General features: G+C 43.5%; 1 protein-coding gene across 1 annotated transcript in view; it reads left to right on the forward strand.

Annotated features, from left to right (window-relative positions):
- Nucleotides 1-5,656, forward strand: part of LOC118241364 (NLR family CARD domain-containing protein 3-like) — an 81,653-nt gene that overhangs the window by 18,773 nt on the left and 57,224 nt on the right. The window lies entirely within an intron of this gene.

The following is a 5,656-nucleotide window of genomic DNA, read 5'->3' on the forward strand; positions in this document are numbered from 1 at the left end:
CACACTGTAAAGTGTCTGTTGATCTGCACTTTATCAGTTGATACCACACACCCCATGTCAGATACTGCGACCTGTACGAGGGTAAGGACGGGGAGAAGAAGAGGTAGGTAGTGAATTCACGCATGACAAACAGAGCAGCGACCGCCTCCCCATCTGTGCCTGCTCCGGCACCAGCGCTCCATCTTGCAGGTGTGTGCGTGCAGCCGAGCTGCTGGCTGTGTCCTTGGAACTGGACACTGAAGGTGAGTTGTCTTGCTGAATGGACTGAGACTGCTCAGTGGCCCAGCGTCAGCCGCCTTGTCAAGGCCGTCTCCCTGGAGCTTTGTCGGCTTCACATGGCTGGTCAGACCATCGCTGGCATCAGCGTGAACAGGTGGGCTGCCGTCATGAGGGACTGCGGTGTCATCAGGGACGTAGTCCCGGGCAGCCACAGTCTCATGGCCTGGACCCGAATTCAACTTTGAGCACAGCAGGTTTCGTGAGGTGCACTTCTGCACAGCAGCAGCGGGGGAAACTGTGGCGCAGCGGATGGAGGAGATGAAGAGAGGAGATGCTGGACAGGGTCAGTGATCTGCTGACCACCCCACTCACCCCATTGTAAATAGTTGTTTAATACTATAAAGTGAATGAGCTCTGTTTAATACTGCATTCTACTTCACATAGTGAATGAGCGCTGATTAATACTGCATTCTACTTCACAAAGTGAATGAGCTCTGATTAATACTGCATTCTACTTCACAAAGTGAATGAGCTGTTTAATACTATATTATACTTCACAAAGTGATTGAGCTCTGATTAATACTGTATTCTACTTCACAATGAGAATGAGTACTGTTTAATACTATATTATACTTCACAAAGTGATTGAGCTCTGATTAATACTGTATTCTACTTCACAATGTGAATGAGCTCTGTTTAATACTATATTATACTTCACAAAGTGAATGTGCACTGTATTATATATTATATTATACTTCACATAGTGAATGAGCTGTTTAATACTATATTATACTTCACAAAGTGATTGAGCTCTGATTAATACTGTATTCTACTTCACAATGAGAATGAGTACTGTTTAATACTATATTATACTTCACAAAGTGAATGTGCACTGTATTATATATTATATTATACTTCACATAGTGAATGAGCTGTTTAATACTATATTATACTTCACATAGTGAATGAGCTGTTTAATACTATATTATACTTCACAAAGTGAATGAGCACTGATTTCACTGTTTTACTGTATTTTACTTCTCACAAAGTTATTCTGCTTTGTACTTCGCAAAGTGAACGAGAACTGATTTATTCTGCATTCTTTTGCACAAAGTGAATGGGCACCGATTTAAAATGCTTTAATAAAGTAAATAAATAACTTGTTGGTAATTAGACACACTCATCAAAAGGTGCACTTGTTATTTTGAGTGATATTATTTATTTATTAGCTGTAGTCAGATAAGCTCTGGTGTATTAGCAGCAGAGGGAAGGTATTTATGGGTTTAAGGTGTATACAAGGTCATAGGGACTATAAGGCACAGAGCTGGTTGGGAGCAGGTGGAGATTATCCAACTGCTACAAGTGGTCATAAATTCTACTGATACAAGAGTAATCTTTTATGACAAAGCACTCCCCCTGGTGGTTGTACAGTGGAACTGGTCTTTGTCTTGTAGAATATCTTTCATAAGTTTGCTTCAGAATCTCTGACATGTTAAAGCCCTTGTTTAAGTGGCTCTTATAGTTCTTTATACACTGCAGAGAACACTCTAGAAATTTCATCCAGCTCCAGATCCTCATCTTTTACATCAGTTACCTTAAAGTCTCTCTCCCCCCTCTCTGTCTCTCTCTCTCTCTCTCTCTCTCTCTCTCTCTCTCCCCCTCTCTCTCTCTCCCCCCCTCTCTCTCTCTCACTTTTGCAGCTGTTGACAACCTGTTTAAATACAGTTATGGCGTATGTGCACTGTTATCACTTGGTGTTGGCACTAATGGATATGTAGATGTCAGAGTGATTGCAGATGTGTCTTATTATTGGTCTTATTTTGGCACCAATATATTTTACCTGGTTTGTCAGTGACAGACACTTCTGACCTTTTTTAGAAAATGCCAGTAACTCAGATACCACAGATGCAAACTAAAATTAATAAAAGAGTGTTTACAGGGAAAAGAGGTTTAACATTGAATTAGATATATTAATAACAGAAAACATAAGGGTCATGCCGAAGGTCATGGAACAGGACGCACAGACTCTCTTGACGTGGACAAACATTTATTTACATAAAACATAAAGACTACAGTGGCACTACCATATAACACAAACAGTGAACACAGAGACACTTAACACTAATGATTTTTAACATTAACACAAGCTAGACAAACATGGTTACGAATGTTACATTTAGACAATAACTCACAAACAACACGCTACATCAACAATGACCAACAACACTGCACACACTGACGCGGGTTTAAATACACAAAGACAAGGTGCTTATGTGTGTAGGTGTGGTTACAAACAAAGATCCTCCCATTGCATGAGGAGGGCCAAACCACGTGACTCGCAATAGGCGAGCGTTCCGTTACAGAACCTCCTCCCAATGGGCGTGGCTACCGATGTGTCCTTCCAGTGAACGCGAGCCTCAGGACGCCGTGTACACGTACACAAACACACAGCACAGCAGTGCCCGGTGCCCACCCAGTACCAGGCGGGCCAGGTGTCGCCAACAAGGGAGACGTTGTGGCGAGAGGGACAAACGCAGCTTCCCTGGTTGCGCCTGTAGACGTACCAAAGGCGCAAACACAAACAAACAATAGCGCCCACATACAGACATATAAGGCACTGCGACGTGGTGCTTGCCGCCTGCGCAGGCGCCCTGAACGTGTCTGTAGCCTCAATGGACACACGGGGGTGCATGTCCGCCCCGTTCCAGACGTGCTACCTCCCCCAACGGTCCTGCTCTCGCCTGCCGCTCTAGGATCGTCCCAGAGGTGGGTTGCCTCCGGGGCTTTGGGCAGACCCCTCTAGTCTCGCTGGCGAGTCCACTGAAGGGAAGACACTCTGGCTTCAGCTCTGCCCACTGGAGATCCTCATGGGTTCACCCAACCGCCCTCTTTCTGGTTGTTCGGTCCTCCTCGGCCCAGGCTCAATAGCCCTAGGCCCACCCAAGAAATTCCTGGGGATTTTCCCCTCCACTTCCGGAGTGGACACTGACACCAGTCACAGCCCTCTCCCCAATCTCCTTGGATCCAGGCAGCAGAGTGGGAGTGCCTACGCACCTCCCGTTAGGAAGTCCGTCTTTAGCCGAAGGAGATGGCGTCCTGTGGTGGTTGGTCATCCTGTAACGCGTCGGCCCAAGTGCCGAAGGGCGTGGAGCAGGACGCACAGACTCTCTCGATGTGGACAAACATTTATTTACATAAAACATAAAGACTACAGTGGCGCTCCCGTGTAACACAAACAGTGAACATAGAGACACTTAACACTAACGATTTTTAACATTAACACAAGCTAGACAAACATGGTTATGAAGGTTACATTTAGACAATAACTCACGCCCATCCTGCTAGGAAGTCCGTCATTTGCCGAGGGAGTAACCTTTGGTGGTTGGTCATTCTGTAACGTTGCTGCTGGCCCGAGTCCCGCAGGGTGCAGGGCAGGACGCACAGACTCCCTTGACTTTGTGAAACATTTATTAACATTAAACATGGACAACACAAGTGGCACTCACATACAACTGTAACAGTGAACATTATTAAACATGTAACACTAACGATCTACACATAATACGACAACGGTGAAAACAAATACAGACGTTACTTGCTACAGGTTTTTTTACACAAGAGACTCAAGAGACTAAGGTAGCGACAATGACCAACAATGGTGCACACAGTGACAGGGGTTTAAATACACCGATTTACACACCGAAAGATTTCAGTGGTCCATACAATCCCAAACCAGAGAAGCAAACAACTGGAGGATAACATCAGAAAAAGTGTCTGATGTTTTATTCTACCAGGGAAGCTGCATCATCCCGAGGAACTTAGTGGACCCTACCTGCAAGACAACCTAGAACAGATGTCAGCTGAGCAGTGTGACAACCATTAGCATTGCTCACAGGAGGGCTTTTTGTCTTCTGCTAGCAAAGCATTCCTGAGGGAGAAAACAGGATGACTTTCTATTTTCCTTCACTCTGCTCTAAAAAATAAAGAAGGTGTTACAATCAAGCCAACGCAGGAGGGCAGCGCGACAGCGCACCAGTATGCCGCCAAGCTGAAGACCAAAATGGCTGCCTCTGAAGGAAGGGCTGTATGGTGTGAAATATGCTTCCCTCTTCAGAGGCCCACAGCATCAATTTCAGATGCCATAGTGAATTAATACTAAGCCCTGTTTAAGAATGAGTCGTATATGATGTGAACTAGCGCCCCAAATACTTCTTTGTGGGATTGACATGACATGGTCAGCATGACTTTAGACTGTTGGTTTTGTTTTGTATTTTTGACATACAAAATAATTTACAAGCAGGAAGAGAAGTTTCTGAATTGGTTACTACAAACCCCGACCAAGATGAAGTTTTTAACTGCTGATCCTAGAGCCCAGGACAGGTACAGAGACTTTTTTCCCTCAGAGCATCTATATTTGTGATGACTATGAGGATTATTTATTCAGTGTTTTTAAATGAACATTTCTTACATTGGCTGTTAGAAAGTATTATAATTTAGTACAAAATGTATGTGCTACTTCTATGCCACATATTTTTTCAAGCATTACCTATAATATTGTATATGTGTAACGTGGTGGCCCGAGTGCCAAAGGGCATGGAGCAGGACGCACAAACTCTCTTGACTTTATTACACACAATGTTACGGCACTCACATATAACATGAATGATGAACATGAACATGAATACATATAACAATGACGAGACAAACCATAACCATCACGCTACACCAATAATAACCAACAGCACACAACGACAAGAGTTTAAATACACAAAGACTAACAATACAGGTGTGTGCAGGTGTGGTTACGAACAAGACCCTCCCACTTCACGTGGTGGGCCAAACCACGTGACTTTCGGGAGGTGAGCATTCCGTGACAATATGGTATACATCATTCTTATTAGGTTTTTACAGACCTTTGGCATATGTGGGGGGAAGCAGTGTGTGTGTAGAAGGCATGCTGGGCCATTTATGTGAATATGATAACAATTTGCACATGATTTGCTCTGTTTGTTACTGTTAATGCAGTCAGGATTTAAAACAATGTGTAACTTGTGGATGATACATGCTATACTGTAATTCACCATAATATTTTAATATGGAAATTGTTTGGTTTTCATCTTTCTAGGAAGTGATTTTCCATAGTGCTGGTTTCGACTGACCTGTTTTCTTAGTACATCAACATTTCATTCAGGTGATATGAAGAAACAGACAATCACGAGAGGGCTGAGAGGGTAGATAGGTTGCAAAAAGAAAGTGAAAGTGATGTGGCATTTAATAAATTGTCATCACCATGTTCAGATGAATAATACAAACTTGTAGCTGTAAGGTGAGTGAGGTGGGGGGTGAACACACATGCAAAGTACCAGTGACTTGGACTTGAGAACGAGTAGAATCCAAAACAGGGGAAGACAAATTGAAAATGATAAACAGGACAATG

The sequence above is a fragment of the Electrophorus electricus genome, chromosome 1 (genome assembly GCF_041902795.1).
Source record: "Electrophorus electricus isolate QZ-2024a chromosome 1, ASM4190279v1, whole genome shotgun sequence".
Lineage (NCBI taxonomy): Eukaryota > Metazoa > Chordata > Actinopteri > Gymnotiformes > Gymnotidae > Electrophorus > Electrophorus electricus.